At 33.8% G+C, this 21,294-nt stretch overlaps 1 long non-coding RNA gene across 1 annotated transcript; it reads right to left on the minus strand.

The window, feature by feature from the left end:
* Positions 10,732 to 13,091, minus strand: LOC108661669. Its single transcript, XR_001927444.1, has 2 exons — positions 12,811 to 13,091; positions 10,732 to 11,423 (listed from the first exon to the last, which is right to left on the minus strand). It is a non-coding gene; the product is annotated as an uncharacterized LOC108661669 (long non-coding RNA).

The following is a 21,294-nucleotide window of genomic DNA, read 5'->3' on the forward strand; positions in this document are numbered from 1 at the left end:
AATTGAAGTCTGCTGATATTTTACTATCCTTGATATTTTTACTGCTGTTGACAAAATCTGCTACTGCATTAATATTGAATTATATGCTGATAATTGATTTTTGTTGTGGCATTGTGAATAATTTCTATTTGAAAATAGATATAGATAGTGTATATAATATATCAATTGAAACATGAATAATGTATACAAAATCTGAAATTAATAAGCTGGTTGACAGCTACTGGAATAATGATGAAAATCTGTCAACACTTAAAGCTTAAAGTTTAATGATGATCTGCTAATAACTTACATGTTGCAAATTACTCCATGTTGCTGAACATATGTATACTCTAAATGTACAATATCATTTTCTATATGAAGAGAATAAAATTGGATGAAATAAAATAAGCAAAATATGCACACACTAAGGGGGAGCTTATACTTAGGGGGAGCAATCCTCATTTTCTACAGAAAACTAAAAAGAATTAAAATGACACTATGCTGTTAATCAAGGAATGTTTTGTCATCATCAAAAAGGGGGAGATTGTTGGCTCCATTAGTTTTAATGATAATAAAACATTCCCATTTATTTGTGTCTAACACCTTACTTGAATGTGCAGGAAATTAATATATGAAATTAATTTATTAACTTTTCAAAGAGTATTTTTTTATAGAAATAAAGAGATAAAATCAACAAGATGTAACTGAATAACATGGAGGAAGCTTATTGGTGAAACAAGGAAGAACATTGGTTGACCAAATTTCAAATTAGAGAAATGACGGGCTGAAGAGTTTGAGAAATATAATTTATTTGGTCAACCAAGTCAGTCGACTAAGTGCTCTATGCTAGAATCTGCAAACTAGAAACAAAACCAACTTAGTCAATCAAGTTAGTCGACTAAGAAGTCTCTGTTTGCAATTTGAACCAAAGCACTACAAGACAGATTAACGGCTAGAACTTATCCTCAACTGTTTTCAACGACCATAAACTATCAAACTGCCATCAGAGTTGTATCTCCAAGTATAAAAGGGTCTTCCAACCATGAGAAACAAGTTTTTTGAAGTCTTGAATGAGATTTGAGCTATAAAAAGTAGAAAAACCAGAAAAGCTTCACTGCACTTGTCTGCACTTAAACGCCTGCTCTTTGCATTTGTATCTAACACTCAACTTGTACCACTCAGATCAACCAGTGATCATAGGTACTTTCTTTTACTACCTTTTTTATATTCTTAGAGTGAGAAAGTCATTCTAAGGGGTTATTCAAGCTTGGGATAGCTTGATTGTTGTAGGTTGTGGTTGAGCCTTGAAAAACCACATTGGGTTTTAATTGAGCCCGTGAAAAACTAGTGTAAGAGGTTTTTGGCTGAGCCTGGTAAAAGTCATTTTAAAGCTTGGTGAAAGCTTGTGAATTTCACCGGTCTATAGTGGATTTATGAAAAAATCCTTGGTTGGATAATCAAGGTAGTGGATGTAGGTCTTGGACCAAACCACTCTAAATTGCTGTGCATTTTATACTCTGTTTTTGTTTTCTTAAGTTCTGAAAATTAGTTTCCAATCTTGTTAAGAGCCAAATTGTGCTATTCACCCCCCTCTAGCACATATTATCGGGACCAACACTCCATCCACATTGAATTTAAACCACCCATTTTGGGGTGCTTCCCAACCCCTACTACTCTCAACAGCTTTCAAGTTTCGAATTCTACTTGCAATTGGACATCTAATTGTTTCTCCTAATAGTTGAAAATCCTCTGGCCATTTGGCTTTTTCCCACCACGCGACTCTAGATCTTACTATGTCAAAGCATTATTGGCTATCCCATACCTTTCCCTAAAAAACCACTTTATTCCTCATTAGCCAAATAGACCACGTTATGCCAAAAAAGCCAATCGTCATAATCTCCTATCGCCTTTATGCACCAATTCATTTCAATCAAGAAAAAACTTAACCGCTAAGGCGTGAGATGCCCAACTAAGTGCCCATTGGTTAGTCCATCCAGTCCACATCTTCTAACTCTCCTTGCACTCGAAGAATAAGTGATCCACTGTTTTTTCCTGAATTTTACATAGAGAGCAAGTTGCTGCTTCTACTTTGAGTAAACCCCTCTTAACTAATTCTGCTCTCACCACTACCCTTCCTTTAAGGATTCTCCAACAAAAAATTTCCACCTTTATCGATGCTATTCCTTGCCATAACTTGTGCCAATGAGCGTTCTTGTTCCTGCTTCTACCTACTATCGTTCTATAGTAATAGCTCACTGAATAGATGCCACTTGGTCTCCACTTCCAAATGACCGTGTCTTCATAGTTTTTCATTACTGGGTGTTCGTTAATGGTTCTAATCATATGTCTCCATTGGTCTTCTTCCCATCCAAACAAGTTATGCCTTAGATCCACTCTCCTTTGCCACTCTTCTCTAATCCACTGTCTGTATTCTTTCATTCTCCCACTCTTATTGCTAGCAAAGGCGTACATTCTCAAGTATTCATGCCTTAGAACAAGTCCTTCAATCCATTCGTCGTTCTAAAAATCGAGGTGTTCTTCATTGCCCAAAATAAAACCTAACCCATCTTGAACGACCAAACTCCTTTCACTGACATCACTGATAGGCTTGGCAATGTTCTTCCATATAAAAGAGCGACGATTAAACCTTTCTGAGCCCGAGATGAGGTTATTGGGATCACATCCCTTTTTTTCTGCCACTACTTTCCTCCACAAACTCTCTCATTTTCGTATGTGCAGATCTATTTATTGAGTAAGGTAGAGTTTTTGGTTTGAAGGTCCACCCAACCTAATCCACCATATTCCTTGTAGGTACAAATTGATCCCTAGTCAACAAAATGGATTTTTCTTTCATCCAACCCTCCACACCAAAAAAATTTCCTCTGAATTTTTTCTAATTCTTGACTCACATCGACCGACACCCTAAACAATGACATAAAGAAAACTGGAAGACTAGCAAGGACTGGTCTAATAAGGGTCACTCTTCCCCCCAAAGACAACATTTTACCTTTCCATCCAGCCAGCCTATTTTTGAACTTCTCGATAACCGGACGCAACATCTCCTTTGAGTTACTTCGAGCCCCTAAAGGCATTCCTAAGTACTTTGAGGGTAACTTTTTCATCTTTCATCCAATCTTTTGTGCCCAGTCAACCTCTTTCTCCTCCTCCATGCTTACCCCAAAAAGACTACTATTTTGAAAATTTATTCACAGTCCTGAAATCAATTGGAAACATCTAAGGATTCTCCTCACATTCCTAATGGATTCCCACTCTAGCTTACTTACAATGGCAGTATCATCCGTGAATTGAAGATAGGAAAGGACAAGACCTGCACTCCCAATCTCAATGCCCTTGCAAATCCCTTGTTCAACCGCTTCACTCATTAACACACTAAAAGCTTCAGCAACACAATTGAACAGAAAAGGTGAAAGCGAACAACCTTGTCTCAATCCTCTCCTCATTTTGAATTGCCTAGTGGGGACACCATTGACCAAAACTGAGATCTTAGCTGTTGAAATATACGCCTTTATCCAATTCCTCCACTTCTTTCTAAACCCCATTTTGTCAAACACAAAGTGGAAAAACTCCCAACTTACCATATCATAGTCTTTTTCAAAGTCAACCTTGAAGAATAAACCCCCATCTTTATCTCTCCTCATGACATCCACCACTTCATTCGCAATAAGAAAATAGTTAACCAACTGTCTCCCTTTAATGAAAGCAAATTGTTGATTACCTATGACCTCTCCGATGACAGACCTCATCCTATTTGCTAAAACCTTGGCAATAATCTTGTAAATACTACCCACTAAACTGATTGGTCTGTAATCTCTAATGTTATCTGGAGAGGAACACTTTGGTATGAGAGTGATGAATGTTGCATTAACATAACCATTTATGTTCCTAGTTTCGATGAACTGCCTAATGAAGCTCTTGAGTTCTCCCTTAATCACTGGTCATTGTTTTTGAAAAAGTTGAGATTAAACCCATCCGGTCCTAGGGCTTTGTTCCTATCACAAGATTCAACAACTTCCCAAACTTCCTGTTTTGAAATCTCTCTTTCCAAATCCTCTGCCCTTTCTCTTTGAAGAACTTTAAAGTTTCCTTTTAATTCCTTAACTACTACTACCTTATCTTCTCTGTAAATCATCTCAAAGTAGTCAGTAATACTCTCTTTTATTAAGGACAATTCCACCAGCGTCTGGTTTTCCATTTTGATACAAGGAATAAAGTTTGCTATTCTTCTCGAGGAAGCTATCGAGTGAAAGAATCGGGTATTTCTATCTCCCTTTACATACCATTTTATTCTCGACTTCTGATGCCATTCTCTTCCCTCATCTTTATGAAGCTTCCATAACTGCCCTCTTTCCCTCATCACTAAAATTTTTAAATCTTGGGTTCTATCCCCTTTAATCATCTATTCTTCTGTTGTTTGGATGGTTTTTTCAATCACCTTTATTTTTCTCTGTGAATCACCCAATTCTTTTTGTTGCCATTCCCTAATCCTTGGCTTAACCTTCTTCCATCTCCCCCAAATACCCCTATTATTAGAACCACTAGCTCCGATTTCTTCCCAAGCCTTCCTAAACATAGGTGCAAATGACTTATCATCCAACCAATGATTAAAAAACTTGAATGGTTTTAGGCCCTAATCCATTCTTATGACTCCTAACTTTACCGGTTTATGATTAGATAATGAAGCTGGTAACCTTATTTGGACTAGCTCTCCATATAATCGTAGGATTTCAACTCCCACCAGGAACCTATCAAGTTTGCTAAAAGCTTCTTCCTCCCTAAAATTCCTATATGTGAACTTTCTTCCTAACATTGGTAAGTCAATCAGTTCACTTTATTCTATGAAATTCCTAAATTGGTCACAGGCATTGCTATTGAAACTACACCCTATTCTCTTCTCTTTACTGACTGTGACATTGAAATCCCCTCCTAAACACCATTCTCCTTGTATAGACCCCATAATTCTTTGTAGTTCTTCCCATATAGCTTGCCTTTCATTATCATCATTTGGCGCATAAATATTTTCGGACCCATATATGAAGTTGTATTTCTTTATAACTCCCACAAGTAAAATATACTTCCTAGATTCAATGTTGTGCTCAATCTCGAAAAAATCCTCACTCCACAGTGAGATAAGTCCTTTTGATGCTCCTACTAAAGGACTCACTCTGATCTGATTGTTTTTTGAAACTCCAGTGGATTTGATAACTTTGCCCTCCACGTTGTCTAACTTAGACTCTTGAATTAATAGCATGTTCAGCTTCTCTCTTTGCACTAACTGCCGTACCACTATTTTTTTCTCTCCCACTCAACCCTCTAACATTCTAAGATATTAGTTTCATAATGAAAAAAAAAATACACTTAATGCACAAACACTGACCTTATTACTTTAGACTAACCTTGGTGCTGAGCTGATTTGGTCGTTTTGTTTGGTGCCTTTTAATTGCACAATTCGCTGAATCACTGACTCCTTATCCTCTTGAAACACAAGCCCTAACTTTTTGGATAGCTCCTAAATTTCCTCAACTTCACTCCTAATAAATGAGTTCCTTTTGCAAAAGTCAAAATCTGTCAGTATCCCTTCCTTTTAGTCAACATGTGCTGCCTCACTATCACATTCTTCCCTTTTGACTTTTCATTAATTTTTCTCCCCCTCTTATTGGAATTGCTTGCCTTGGGAGATACAATTCTGACACTATTTACCTTTTTCTCTTTTCTTGACCCTTTACTCCTTTTACTTGAGCTCCCATGACCGCTCAGAGGTTTAGGTGAGAATCTTTTTGTGGTTCTTTTGCCTCTTCTACTGTTTCTCACAATAACTTTGCTCCATTTTTCATCCTCTAAATTGAAACAAAAATCACTGTCTGCCCCTTGCATTTCCTCTTCTTTGCCTTTGGAGGGAATATATAAGCTATGCCGAACCATTCCTTTAGGTTCTGACTGGTCATCCAGCTCATTCTCCTTGTCCCTTATTTGATCTGTGAATTCACTTTTTTTTGTCTTGGGTGTTACCGTTTCTTCCTCCCTATAGACCGTATCCCCCATGTTGGTCCTCTGACTATTAAAATTCATCTTTTCTCTCTCATCCACTACATCATTTTGTATTTCATCCAACGACGTAGAGTGGCCCCAAAAAGAATTCATTTTTAGTCTTTTGATTGACCCTTCATAGAGTTTTAAGGGATTTTGGATTGAAGAAGCAGGGTTTGGGCTCAAACTACCTTTTGGAAAGCTTTTAGAATTTTTCAATTCTCCCACCTTACCTAACAAATCCCATTTGTTTTTAAAATCCCTCTTTTTGTCTTGCCTCACTCCTTTTAACAAAGATCCTTGGTCAACTTTGCTACCCAAATATGGTCCATAATTTATCTCTGCATCCGGCCCACTTAACGTGTTCCCCCCATCTTCTTTCTCTCCATTATGGCCCAACCAAGATCTCCTGTCTACCCTAGCCTTTTTGTCATCAAATTTGTCTCTAATTTCACCCAGCTTACTACTTAATTTCATCTTGTCATTCTGATACCTAGTTAGATCTTCCTTACTTTTGTCAGTCAAATCCATTCTGTAGTGATCTTTCTCTCCTTTTTCCTTCTACCTAAATCTTTTTTCTTTTGTTTTTCTAGAACATTCCCCAATAAAGTTTTGTTGTAATTTGAATTTTATCGACTCACAAATAGGATCCGTACCAGCACTATTCCCCAAAAATTTAGGTTCACTGGATGTACCTAGTGTCTCCACCATGGCTGTTTTGTCAATGACGGTGATCTGTCCACCTTTGCCATTTTCAGTCAACGTTTCTTCCTCCCATAATAACTCTTTCCCCGGTTCATACATAGCCATTTCCTCATTTGATTCACCACCGACAATACTCACAGTGATGAAATGGATTCGGCCCGCTACTTCGAGCATGACCTTTGGTGGAATCATTAACTTGCTTCTAACTCGAACCCAGACCATTGCTCGATCAAGTTGTCTCTTTTGTATGTGCTCTGATCTACCCCAATGAATTCACCCCAACAGTACACCACTGCCTTGAATGTGTTGATGTGCTAGAGTTTGAGTGGGATCTCCTCAAGTTTAATCCATAAGAAAACCTTTCTTTCGCTCCCTGCAATGTCCATAGGGATGAGATTCTCAAACCATTGCTCAAATTCTTCCCAATAATTCTCTAACAAAATCACCATTTCATCATAACTTTTGAACGTGACCAGTGACAGCAGTACCTCCACTTCTCTTATTCGTACTGTGATGCCCTTCTCAATTAAGCTTTCCTAAATGAAGTCCAAGTTCGTCTTCCTACAAAGTCATTCTGCAGCACTAAACGTAACCCAATCCATATCCTCATCAAGGATATTGGTATGAACAATAATAGTTTTCGTGCCCTAGTGAACTGATTGTGCTGTCTCTACTCTGTTCTCTATTTTATCATGTATTGTTTCTGTTATCCTATTGTCGAGTTGGTTAGGTTTCACTTGCTGGGTTTTTGGCTTCCTCGGTGACATGTCTGAACTTTTTCTTTTCCTTAATACCACCTCTCTGTAGGTTCTTTCATCGTGGTCCCCCTAGTTAACTTTGTCATGAGCTACTTCCTTTAACAGATCCTTCTTAGCATTTTCAATCTTACCCTTCCTCCATGGTTCAGCGTTTCTTACCGAGATTCTTCTACCATCAATCCATTGGTGACCTCCCCATTTCAATGCTCGCTCCATTTCTTTTTTGTGCTTGAATTTGACAAAAGCAAAATTTATGCCTCTTGCCTTGTCTTCCATGCTCTTTCGAGGAATGAAGACATCAAGCACCCTCCCAAATTTCTCAAAAGCTCCTTTGATAGCACACCATGTAATCCGTTTGCTGAGGTTGTCAACAAACACAAAGTGCAAACTCTCTAGCCACTGTCTTCCTTGGTGATCCTGCTTTTGGAAGCCTTTGATGATTCTCCCCTGTTTTTGGTTCTTTCTCTTGTTCTCTCTCATGTTCTCTCTCTTGCCAGATAGTTAATCATTTGTTGTCGTTAATGTGTTTTTCACATGAATCGATCCTATCAACTCCTTTAGCTTATCAAGCATTTGAAAGTCCCTCCACCATCTCCATGGTCTTACCCGTACATTACCAAACCAAGTGGTAGTAATTAGAGAATTAGTTTCAATAATCAAAGATTTACTATCTAACCATTTTGACTAATAAAAACTTGTCAAGGCAGTACAAATTGCACTCAACTCTGTGTAGTTCAAGTCTAACACCTCTATAGGACCAAAGAATAATGCTAACAACACGCCCTCCTTATTCCTTAATACCCTTCCATGCCTATTGGTCCTAGTTTCCCTTTTGAAGATCTATCCATATTGAACTTCAGAAAATTCCTATTTAGAGGTTTCCACACTTCTTTCTTCCTTTTTTTCCTCTTTCTCTTTTTTAAACACAATCCCCTCTTTTGGATTTTGCCACCATGCCGACTCTGTAATGGGTACATCCCTCTCTAAAGCCCTAACCCAATGGAAAGTTCTCATATTCACTAATCTTACTAACTTTTCCACTTTCAACTCTTTTTTATCAAAGACTGCCTCGTCTCTTGCCCCCTAAATAGATCACATTGTCTCATCCCATATATATGGTCATTCCTCTCTTTCTTTCATGTTCACCTTTTCCCATCTCCTCACATTATCCTGTATAAATAATTAAATTTATTTTTTCAAATCAAAGTACTTGACTAGAAAAGACAACCTTGATTGATATTGTATTCGTTGGGTTAGGCTAGAATATTACACTCTTATAAAGGTTTGAATCATTTATATGTATTAGCAACTTGAATTTCAATTTTTAAGACTTGAGGATTTAAACTCCTTGGTCCTGTGAGGCATTACAATTTGTATAAAATCATGTGTTATCTCAATGTAAAACTCACATTCTACTTATGTGATATTGGTGTTTATATATGAATGTGAATCTTCAAGGGGACTGAGATTTGAACATTTAGGATTTGAGGAATGAATTATATACTAGGAATGGCATGATTAGAGTATCAATGCAGCGAAATAACAAAAATTGAAATAAAATAAAAATCATACTTCCTATCTTTGGATAATTTTTGTTGTTTAATACAAAGTTAAATAGCATAGAAAATAAAAAAAAAGTTTTTACCTTTCCAAATGATATCGTAATCAAATAGATTTCTTTTAGGTTGAAAAACGTGATCACCTTCTTGTGTGAAAGAATTCTAGCCACTCAAATGTTTGGCCTTCAATGTTGCACACACGATTGCAACAGATCTTTCTTAAGAAGAGAACTTTATGTCATGGGCTTGTACTAGCAAGTGGACAATGATTTGTTCTCTTTCCTTTTTTGATTTCCAACAAAGAATCAATGGAGAAGTTTTTTTGAAAAACCCTTTCAAGAGTGGCGACACTCAAGAGAATAAATAATAGTTTTTTTTCTTTTGTTGCCTTAGAAAAGAGTGCCTATAATGTGATATTTATATCTAGGTTTAATTTTATTATGAGACTTATTAAAATTTACAAAATAAGTCTTTAATATTATAACAATTATAATATTTAACTAATGCCTAATTAAAACTCTTTTAATTAGGTCCTTAGTAGTTAAAACCTAGAATTTGATTTAAATCTAACTTAAATAATCACATTCTCAAATTAACCCAAATTGCAGCCTTTGTGTGTGATCCATTAGGTTTCAAACATGTTGGCAATGGAATTGAATTATAATGTTATTAATTAATTAATTTAAATGAATCGTATTCAATTTTAAATTAACTAATTTAATTCCATAAACCAAAATTGGTATCTACCAATGCATCATGACCACCAAATTGTTAAGAGAGTCAAAGAATTCTATGACAACCTTTCAGTGTACAATTTAACAGTGTAATTCATTCCCTCATCATATATCCCAGATATGATAAGTGCTTATTGGCTTCCATATTTGTTCTTGCAATTAGATCATTAGCTTTTATGGAGACTTATGAAACTCATTTCATAATCTCTTAATCACCTTGGATAAGGATTTGATTAAGCTAATGTCAACCAAGAACTAATGAGATATTTTCTTTTGAAACACTTGGGGTGATAATTCCTATCTTGACCACTCATTTGCCTTCATATGCTTCATACTATACTAAAAAACATCATGTTTTGGCATTCTTGGTTAGGCACCCATAGGGATGAAATCAAAGCATAATACTCCACATACAAAACAATTTGATATCTCAAGTCTAGGAAGTAGTTACACAAATAAAATTAGAAGTATTGCATAGACACTTGAGTAAAATATCAAATGCACTTCTCATGGCGGGTCATGTTCAGTCAACTCGCTCTCTCATGACAAATACCCACATGCTAGTTCAAAGTATCTTTATACTTTAACCTATGAGAACGGTTGCTTACTTTATAAGGAACATAGCATGTGGCGATCTTTGTGTATTATTGATGTCCTATCTCAATAATACAATGATCAGGAACTTTTAGGAACAATGCTTTGATGCATAAGGATCTCATAATTGTATTCCAATACAATTCCTTGGCAAGACATATATAGTTCCATAAGCTTTATCTATATAAGTACAAAAAGTAATTAAATCATAAACTTTTGGATGAAAAACTACCTCATAATTATTTTAAATTAATAAAATATCATACATGAATAACTCAAAATGTAATTTTTATACGACTAGAGATTGGCTTGTAGGTCTCATTCTAACATTATAATATTTTAGCTCACATCAAAATATGAATACAATATAAAAGTTTAAATAAAAAATTTAATCTTTTTAGGAGTTGATGGCATGGACTGGAAAAGTTACTGAGTTAATGATACTTAGGCCCCGGAATCCATATGATGCAGAAGGCATAATGATGAAAACTACATTACTCAGTTATTTGATAAGCCTTAAAATAATAATATACTATATGCATATTGAACTGGACCAAAAGAAAATAAGAAAACAAAAAGAAGTTAGGCAGAGAGCATAGGAGAAAACATGGTCTTGCATTAGGCTTGCGACATCCTCGCTTATAGGTGCCGCATGTATCTGGCACGGGTGTCGGGTTAGGACGAGGGAGGCAGCTGCCATAGGGTTTTCCCCCATCACACGTTTTCAGAACAGCTTCATCAGCGATGAGGGCACCAAAAGTCACAAAGGACTCATCATCATCAACAAGCATCCTTCCCATTTTAGAGCTATTTAAGAACTCCAACTCCATGTTGTCAGCGATGGTTGCATAGAGGCCATGGAAATCCTTCAGTACTGAAGCACTTGTTGCTCCGGATGGGCTTGTTTTGAGCAGAATCATAAGGGTGATTAACAGGATTCCAAGAGAGAAACCCTTCCTCTTTGAAACTTCCGTGTTTCTTTGATTCTCCGTTTCCAGTTTACTGCCAATCCTTTCACAAAGTGAAGCTCATTTCCCATGGAAAAGGACCTAAAGAAAAAAAATAGTGGTTGGAGTTGGCGTGAACAGAAGAACAATTGATTTTTCTTCCTCCAAGTTATGCTCCGTTGTCCTTAAATGCTTGCCACTCTATCTGTCAAGCTAATTTTCAATTGTATAAATAAAATACGGTATTAAGCACTATTTTTTAAAATCCTTATTTATTGAGCCAAATGTTCAGACCGGCAAAGCAAAAAAGTATTCACTTTGATGGGTCATGATTGAAGAGGATGAGCGAAAACATTAGCTTGGGGTTTATCTTCGCAAATTCCTATTGTTTCACTAGTTACATTTGATAAATTACAACCACTTTCTATATATGTTTTTCAACTTTAATGAGGCTAAAAACCAAAATTTCACTATAAAAAGATTGAGTTTTATCACACTTGTTTAGACGACATATTTTTTTATATAGTAAAATTTTAAAAAGTGTGACTATTTAAATTTTTAGTTTCACTTTTTTTACATTTAGCAGTAATATAAAAAAATATAACTTTTACTAATGTATGTAATTTTTATCGTTATATTTTATTCATAATATATTTAAAAATTTATATAGTAAAGTTAAATATACAAAAATGTTCTAAAAAATATAAAAAAATGTTATTAAAAATATTTTTTATAACACATTTTTAAAATGTGTTATCTTAAGTCAAATTTGTTGGTTTTGAGTTGTTACTAATGCACCTTTTTTTTTTTTTGGATTCTAGTGGGGGAAGCTGCTCTGTCTAACAAGAGATGGGTTCTTAAGAATTGATGGCCGATAACAATGCCCAATTTAAGTCATTTGATTGACATTGGGAAATGAAAGGGTAATACCTTTAAGTGTGTATGCATGTTAGTGAAGGCCCTTTGTTCAGCAAGCCAATTAAATGTTTCTCCACTCAGATAGCGCCTATTAGTGATCGGGAGTAGGTAACAGTAATAACTCATAAAAAATTTCGTTTTCATTCTTATTTTACTTATTAGGAGTCATTACTCTTTATATATCAAGTGATAAGATTGGTATTTACTAGAGATCATTTTTTTTTGTACAACCATGATATATGATAGGAAGCAAATTCATTGAAGTTTGAGATAAAAAAAAAACGGAATTTCATTGGGACTATCATCCTGTATACTAGGATATACTGGTTGTACTTAAAAACAGAAAAACTCCACAAACAACTGCAGATGGGTGTCAAGTGTCAATTTTAACTAAATATATTATTCAAGATTGACTTCCCTTTTCTTAAAAAAAAAAATTATTCTATTCAAGAAATCTCAACGAAAAGGATTTAGAAGGTTGGCGAGTATCTTATACGTAGAATTAAAAAATGCCATCTTTATGGACAATTTAAAATGCTGTAAGAACTTTGGAAATGGCGAAAAAGGTTACCATCGGCAGTTTTTTGATCGCTGGATGACCGCCTGTTAGGTGAGTTCCCGTGATTTCTAGCACTTCGACTATCAAACGCCAGTATGGTGATTTGTTTTACCGGCAGAGGCTTGCCACTTTAAAGTGCCTATCAACGACACTTTAAACTAGGGTTCTTTTAAAAAATACTGCTAATATATAAAGTGGTTTTGAAAATAGTTTTCTCATATAAGTTTAGCTATTTTTAGTCAAAAAAATTAATTTCGGACAAAATTACTTTTAATGAAACTGACCCATATGTTTAGATCCGCTCCTCAAACTAACTCATATCTTTTGAGCTCTCCTCGTCAGACCGTTCATATATGGAGTATTTCTTACCAGAAAGAAAAAACATTTAAGCATTTTGAACATTTTGAAGTGGTTTTTGATATATAAAAAAAATTTTTGGAGCATTTTTAGGTATTTTGGAGTGATTTTTTATATATGAAGAAAAACCTTTGAGCATTTTGAGTCAAGTAGGTATATTTGTTAATTATATTGTTAAAAGAAATATGGTGTGTTGTTTAAAGTTGTCGATTTTGTTAAATGGAATTCAGTAGTTTTGGTGGTTTTTAAGTATTGTATAACCAGTTTTTAGGCATTGTATGACTAGTTTTCAAGCATTGCATTACTAATTTTTAAGCATTACATGATTGATTTTTAGGTATTGCATGATTGGTTGATTTCACATTGTTTGACTAGTTGATAGGCATTGCGTGACTTGTTTTTAGGCATTGTGTGACTTAGGTATCACCTAAATATCAGTCGCGCAATGCTTAAAAACTGATCACATAATGCCTAAATCCAATCACTTCATGCCTAAAAATCAGAGATATAATGATTAAGTCACGTAATGCCTAAAAACTAATCTCGCAATACCTAAAACTAGTGACACAATATCTAAAACCTAGTAATGTAATACCTAATAACTAATTGATTTGCCTACTCCTAGTCAAGTTTAGTTGCCCAAGTCATATAGTGTTCTAATTTGCAGATATGTCTAATTAATTTAAACTCCTTAACTTTGGGATTCTATAAATAAACCAATAAGCCCAAGAACGTAAAACACATACCTTGATATCATCTTTGCTATTTGAGATGGCAAGAAAAAGTTGAATGACGAGATAGACAGTACTTGCGTAGACAAAGAAATCGAGATTTAATTTTGAAATTTTTGTCTAGATGGTGGGAAGGAGAAAACTGAAACTATTTTAATTTGTCTGAAATTATTTAAAGGGCATTATTGTTAAGTCATGCCAAAAATTGACTAAAAATAGTTAAAATTATAATGAAGGATATTTTTGAATTGGACTTATAAAAAGGGTTATTTTTCATAATTTTCTTTTTAAGCTACCCTCAAAAGAAGTAAATGGCAAGCATTTAAAAGTGCCCTTAAAAGGTATTCTACTTTATTTTTTATTTTTTGATATAATACTCGTAAAAGTTATTGCACAAATTAAGAAAATTCAAATAAACCGCTATTCTTTTATTGCGTTCAATCAAATTTTTATATTTTTATTTTAGATAAAAAAACCCTTATGGTTAATGATTAACTAATTTTCATCAGTAAAAATACTACTTATCATTTTATATTCACATGGCACTGATGTGGAAGTAAAAAATGCCAAATGATCACATCACCATATCATATTAGCATGCCATGTCATCATTAATTATGATATATGAACATGCCATGTCATAATCAATTATGACATTTCAACATGTCACATCAACACCCTGTGATATATAATGACAAGTGATATTTTGATTAAGTTATCTATTAATCATAATGGTTAATTTGGCTTAAAATAAAGGTATAACGGCTTATTTGGCTTAAAATAAAATTATAGAGGTTTGATTGAACACAATAAAAGTATAAATGCTTATTTGAATTTTCTTAAATAGTTTAGGGTCTTTTTTAGATGTTATGCCATTTTTTTTTTGAAAAATAGAAATAGGGTGTGAGATTTATAAAGCAAGATATAAACTACACACCCATTTGTACATCACTAGAAAAATTAAATATATTAATAATAACCATATTTCATTGTAAGCATCCACAACTACCCTCAAAGAGCAAAAAAAATAGTCTCTACTCATTATCCCCACTTACAATTAGTGGTGGAGTTAGGATTTATGTTTGGGGGCGCAAAAAATCGAAAACAATGTTTATAAATTAAACAATCGTACTAGAAATTCAATTTTTCACAATAATATAAAACACTTTAGACAAAAAAAGTTCATATGAAAATTATACAAGAAAATCCTGAAAATTATTCAAATGAATCAATTTTAATAATTTACTTAAAGGAATTAACTAGTGTAATCATAAATAATTTAATAATGACAATAATACCAATTTCTAGATAAACTTAACAACAAACAAAAATAACAAAAACAATAATAAAAATCTCAATGGAAACAATTCCTTAAAAAATATTAAGAACTATCAGTAAACAATTCAATGGAGAAGCAATTCTCTAAAATTAATCACAAAAATTAAATACAATATTAATAAACAATTAAATGAGGAAGCAATCCTCGAATAAAAAACTTAATTGTTTACAAGAATCTAAGTAAAAAAAAAACACAACTAATTTGTAGGATAACAATCAAGCAATCTCTAAATAAATAAGTAATAACTAACCTTAGGTGCTTAATCAAATTGCTTTCAACAACAAATAGATAAGACGGTAAATTCTAAATCAAAATCATCAAGTAAAAATTATTAAATAAAGAAACAACTTTAAAGTTGAAAATGTTAAAAATAAAATAAGTAAATAAATCAATCTTACCAATTATCATGACATGAAAATTGATTTACTAACTAAACATTTTCTACACAGAGAGTGCTGACAAGCAAAAGAGTGTAAGAAATTTTTTTTTTTGTTTCTACAGTATTTGGTAAAAGAAAAGAGAGCAAGTGGTAGTTGAGGTTTTAGAGAAGTGAAGTTTGAAAATAATTCTATACAATTGGTTTTCCCTCTTTTTTTTTTTTTGGAAAATGCAATTGGTTTTGTTTTAGTCTTATTAAAATTAGTTGTTGACTAATTGTTGTGTAACATTTCACAACAAAACATTATTGTAGGGTAAAATTATAAAAAAAATAAAAATATGTTAAAACAATTTTAAAATTTTTGTAGTGGCGAAATTATAAAATTTCTAAAAGTAAAGACAAGTTATAAAAATTTAAAAATTGTTGGAGGGGCGAAATTATAAAAATTTTTTAAAAAATACAGATAAATTATAAAAATTTAAAAATTGTTGGGGGGCGGGGGGCCCCACTAGCCCCCGTTCCCCGATGCCTTTGCTTACAAGTGATCACAAAAATGGTTTAAATACTAAAAAAAACCACAAATTATGTAAATCATACAACTAATCTTTTGTTCTTTTATTGTGCTCATTTAAGTTTTTCGTTTTTGATTTGTATCCACATATAAGTTCTAAATTTTAACAAAAATTAACAATTATTAAATCTATTATTAGCTGACCTTTTCTATCCATATGACATATGATGTGGTTACGTTGTCCATTCTACATCAGTTGTGATGTGACCACATCCACTGTCACATAATCACATCATATGCTATATGAATAGAATAATGTAAAAGTAGAGACTATTTTAAGGAGAGACATGATGATCCAAATATGGTAGGACATTTTGTCAGAAAATGCTTGTTTTGGTAACCTAGAAAATCCAAAGAAAATAGTAAGAGACTTGAAATTTTGATTTAGGAGTATTTCAGGAAAGAGGCAACAAGAAAAGAGGGATTTTGTACGAGGGAAGAGAGAAAAATCGCGGAGAGTGTTTTCTTTTTCAATTTTAATTTTATTTTGAAAATTAGAAAATGAGTGTAAGCAAATTTGGATCATATTTATTTTGGGTCATGACCCATAGTGCCTTAAAATCCCCTCATTGTTCCAGTGAGTTAATTAAGACTTAGGCCAATACTAATTAAAGAACCGTGGGTAGTTCTTCTAACCCTCACCAAAACAATATCGGTAAAACTATCATTTTTTTTATGTAGGTACATTATGAAAATTGTTCAATAAATTAATTATTAAATGAACATTTATCAATTCCTTACTAAGCAACACACTCTTACCACAGCTGCAACCGAATGCCACTCAACATGGTAGCTGAAAATCAAATCGCAAGGCCTTATCTTGATCAGCCTACAAGTGTCTAACAGAGTAAGGATTAAGACCATCCAGTGGAGTTGCCTAGGAATTGACTGCAAAATGTAATACATCTTAGCTGATAGGATAATTGAGAAGTTTAAAATGTAGATAAGCTTATCCAATTTATGTAACTTTTATATAAATTTGTGTACTTTACCCAGATTAATCAAGTCAGTTTTCCATATTCTTATCCAAGTGTTATTTGTTTTTATAAAGTACTTAACAACCCGCTTGATCCTTCCTTCAATGGCCTCCTTAATAGATTCTGCTATAATAATAGCTACTAACTCTCCAATGTAGTAGGTCTCTATGCTAATTTCTATGGATGTTGCAGCTCAACTTCCACTCAAACTCAATTCGATTAATTTTCCTCTTGGCAGTTTAGATTTAACTCTCATTGCAAGTTATGAGTTGACAAGATATTTAATTGGCTCAGTTCCTTGTCTAGATCCCATGATCAAAGTCAAAGGTTCATCAACCTTCAATTCAGCCTACAACCACTGGTTCAAATAAGACCAGTTCATATTGAATGCCATAGTTGCATCATGTTCTAAATTCATATTTCCTCTAATTAGTGCTGCCAAGATGCATGATAGAAGCTTTAACACATGCTTGACGGTAAAATCATCTCAAAAGTCATGCCTCTGAAGAGGATTTTCAATATCAACACTTAAGACAACATACAAATTGTTGAATGTACATGAAATACATGGAAAGGTATTATTGAAGAATCGAATAGTCATAAACTCCGGTAGTTGTTGACGACCTTGTTATCTTGATTCTGAATGGATTGGTGGCTGAATATATCTACTAGCATAAAAGTAAAGAGTAACTTACATTTTACATTTGAAGAGCTGCATGAAGGTTCACAATTTTTGGGAATGTTATCAAGTAAGATGATGTAATTTCGATCCTTGTAGCAACCAATTATTTCCTGTTGTGAAAATCACCCAAGATATAATAAAGATAAAATTAAAAAAATCAAGCAAACAAAAAATTCAAAAATTTATGTGATTAGGCCTTTTGCCTACCTCCACAGAGTGAAACTATTATTTTACTATTTTTTTTGAAAGATTGAAGCTTCATAGCTAATGAGGATGGAAAAATCCTCTTCAAAAGAACATCATAAAAGACCCGATGGTTTGTGGGCTATACCTGAAACTATTATTTTACTATTGCGAAATTAAAATACAATAAATTAACTTTTATGGTTCCTCAAACTAGACCAAGATCTCTTGCACACCTTTTCTCAATAGCTTTTAAAGAACACTCATCCAAACCACTTTAACTCCACCTAGAGCAAAAGATAGAGTTACAAGGTGTTCATTTTCTAGAGCTCTTAGAGCACTACTCACTCTTCTAAAACTTAGAGATCCACTTTTATAATATAAAATTTCAAGTAGAATAAGATTAGGACTTGATGTGGAATAAGAAGTTTAAAATCATACAACTACTCAATGTTATATACAAACAAGAATCCTAGTCAAATAAGATTTAGAATTCTAGGCAACCTAAAACTCAATAAATCTCTACCTTTGACTTGAATTCAGACTTCTTAAACCTCTTCCACCAACCACACCCAATTGCAACTACCTAACTCAACCTACTTTCCAACACTTTGAACAGCTCTTCAAGTACAAGACTTTTCAAACCATTGGCCTTCAAAATTAGCATGACTACACATTTTGAATCAAGCATGGTCCAACACTCGATTCCATAAACGACCAATGCATTTGTGTAGCTGTCAAGTCAATGGAACTAATTGACTTCGGAAAGGGACCTTGATGACCTTTCCAATTCACCTTTGGTAAGATTATGTGTCCTTTCACCATTGTTTACACCATGGGAACCTTTCATCACTTCCTTGATAAAAGAAATTTCACTTTGGTAACTAGCATTTCCTGTGCACTGTTTTCATCCCTTCGAGGCCTTACATTCTAGACAATACAAACCATTATGCGAATTCCCCTTTATCAAGACCTTGTCACCTTGTGTGACTTTTAGCACTCCATCACAATAGAAAATTTGAACCCTTGAGAGTCAAATAAGCTTAATGATATTAGATTCTTGGGCATCTTTAGGACATAGGTCACATCACTTAAAAAGAGCACAACCCTATCAAACATTTTGATTCTCAACACTTCAAGACCTATGACTTTCACCATTAACTTATCACCCAAAACCAAATTCTTGACCATCTTTTCGTGAAGCAAATCAAAATAAACCTTTTGATGGTAGATATGAATGACACAAGCAGAACCTAAATACCAACTAGAGTTTGTATCCATATCTTCTATGTTTGCTAGGACTGCACAATTATCATCATCAATAACAACAGCACACTCACTTTTATTCCTGTTACTTTCATCCCTTTTTGTAAGACAACCTTTTTGAATATGTCCATACCCTTTTCATCAAAAGCATTAAACACCGCTGGATCTAAACTTGCCACTTTTAAATCCCATGTCCTTTGGCTTACTCTTCCGAACCTTGACCACCAATGCTGAGTCAACTGAATCTCTACCTATTTCATGAGACATTAACGTTGCTTGTGCTTGATTTAACATTATTATACCCTTCTTGTACATTGGAGATTCCATAACCAGAAGAGATGCGAGGAATAATAGTGCCTTCGCCTATTCCTCCACCTTCACATCAACCTCCTTCAACTAATCAATGATCTTGTTGAATTTGTTCATATGCTTTATGAGGCATCTATTCTCTTTAATCTTTAAGTGATAAAATTTTGGCCTAAGCTAGAACTTGTTGGAAAAACTTTTGCCAAATAAATCTTCGCCAACTTTGACCACAACCTTAGAGCAGATACCTCACTAATAGCATGGTTAAATGCATTATCCTCGATGCAAAGCCAAGTAGTTCTCACACACACCTTTCCTCCAACTTTGTCCATTCAACATCCTTCATGTCATCTAGTTGCCCTTTCTCCTACTATAGAAAAGGACGCATCAAAAAAAATTACACAAGGAGATCTTTCATCATTCTCTGCCATTGCATGAAACTAGTTTTCCCATCAAACTTTTCAATTGAATAATTTATAGAACTAGTAACTCTAGACATCCTTGTTAAATCTTGATTTACCAAAATCCAAAGCTCTGATACTAGTTTGTTGTGAAAATTGCCTAAGAAATAACAAAGATAAAACCCAGAGAAAACAAGTAAATAAAAAACACAAGAATTTATATGGTTCGGCCGCTTGCTTACGTCCATGGAGTATAAATTGCTCTCCTACTATTGAGAAATTAAAGTACAATAAATTGACCTTTATAGCTTTTCAAACCATCCCAAGATCCCTTGCACACCCTCTCTTAATAGCCTCTTAAGAACACTCACCCAAACCACTCCAACTCCAGCTAGAGCAAAAGATAGAGAGGTGTTCCCTCTCTAGAGCTCCCAAAGCACTACTCACTCTTTTAAAACCTAGAGATCTACTTTTATAATATAAAAGCCCAAAGTAGAATGAAATTAGGACTTAATGTGGAACAAAAAGTTTAAAACCATACAACTACTCAATGTTGTATACAAATAAGAATCCTAGTCAACCAAGATTTAGAATTCTAGTTAACTAGAAACTCAACATGTTAGGTAAACTTATTTTCATTCTAGGAGAGGTAATACCAAAGGTAATTTCTCTAACATAAAAATTTGAATTATCAAATTAAAAAATTTATTCCTAGTTATCATAAACTTGCAAACCAGTTTACTAGTTCTATGATAAAGGAAGACATATTGCCAAGACCTGCTACAACATTAGAGGAATGACCAAACAACCAATTGCCAACATAAACCATCTTCCAAGCCAACTGATGAGCAAAGTTAGATTCTAGACTCTAGAGCCTCACACCATGTCAAATCTAATCTAAACAATCTCACTCTACACAAACTTGATAGTATCGTTGTATGCCCTACAAACCAATTAGCTGGTTATATAGAAAAACAAATTTTAATTAAGCATTTATTATTTATAAAAGGCATTCTTTATTTTTAAAAGACCTATAAATTCTGATTAGTTAAAATAAAATGCATCAAATGATATATGCTTTGCAAAATATATTATAAAGGTTTATAATTATAAGAATTTTATTACATCAAAGCATTATTCCTAAATGATTCCGAGTTAAAAGTTTTATAAAGAAAAACAAATATTGATAAAACATAAAGATTGGCACATGGTTATGTTCTTCACTTATGAAGTGAGCAATTGATCTCATAGATTGAACTATGAGGATACTTGAAATAACATGTGGGTGTTTGTTACAAGAACAA

Source organism: Theobroma cacao, chromosome 4, assembly GCF_000208745.1.
Source record: "Theobroma cacao cultivar B97-61/B2 chromosome 4, Criollo_cocoa_genome_V2, whole genome shotgun sequence".
Lineage (NCBI taxonomy): Eukaryota > Viridiplantae > Streptophyta > Magnoliopsida > Malvales > Malvaceae > Theobroma > Theobroma cacao.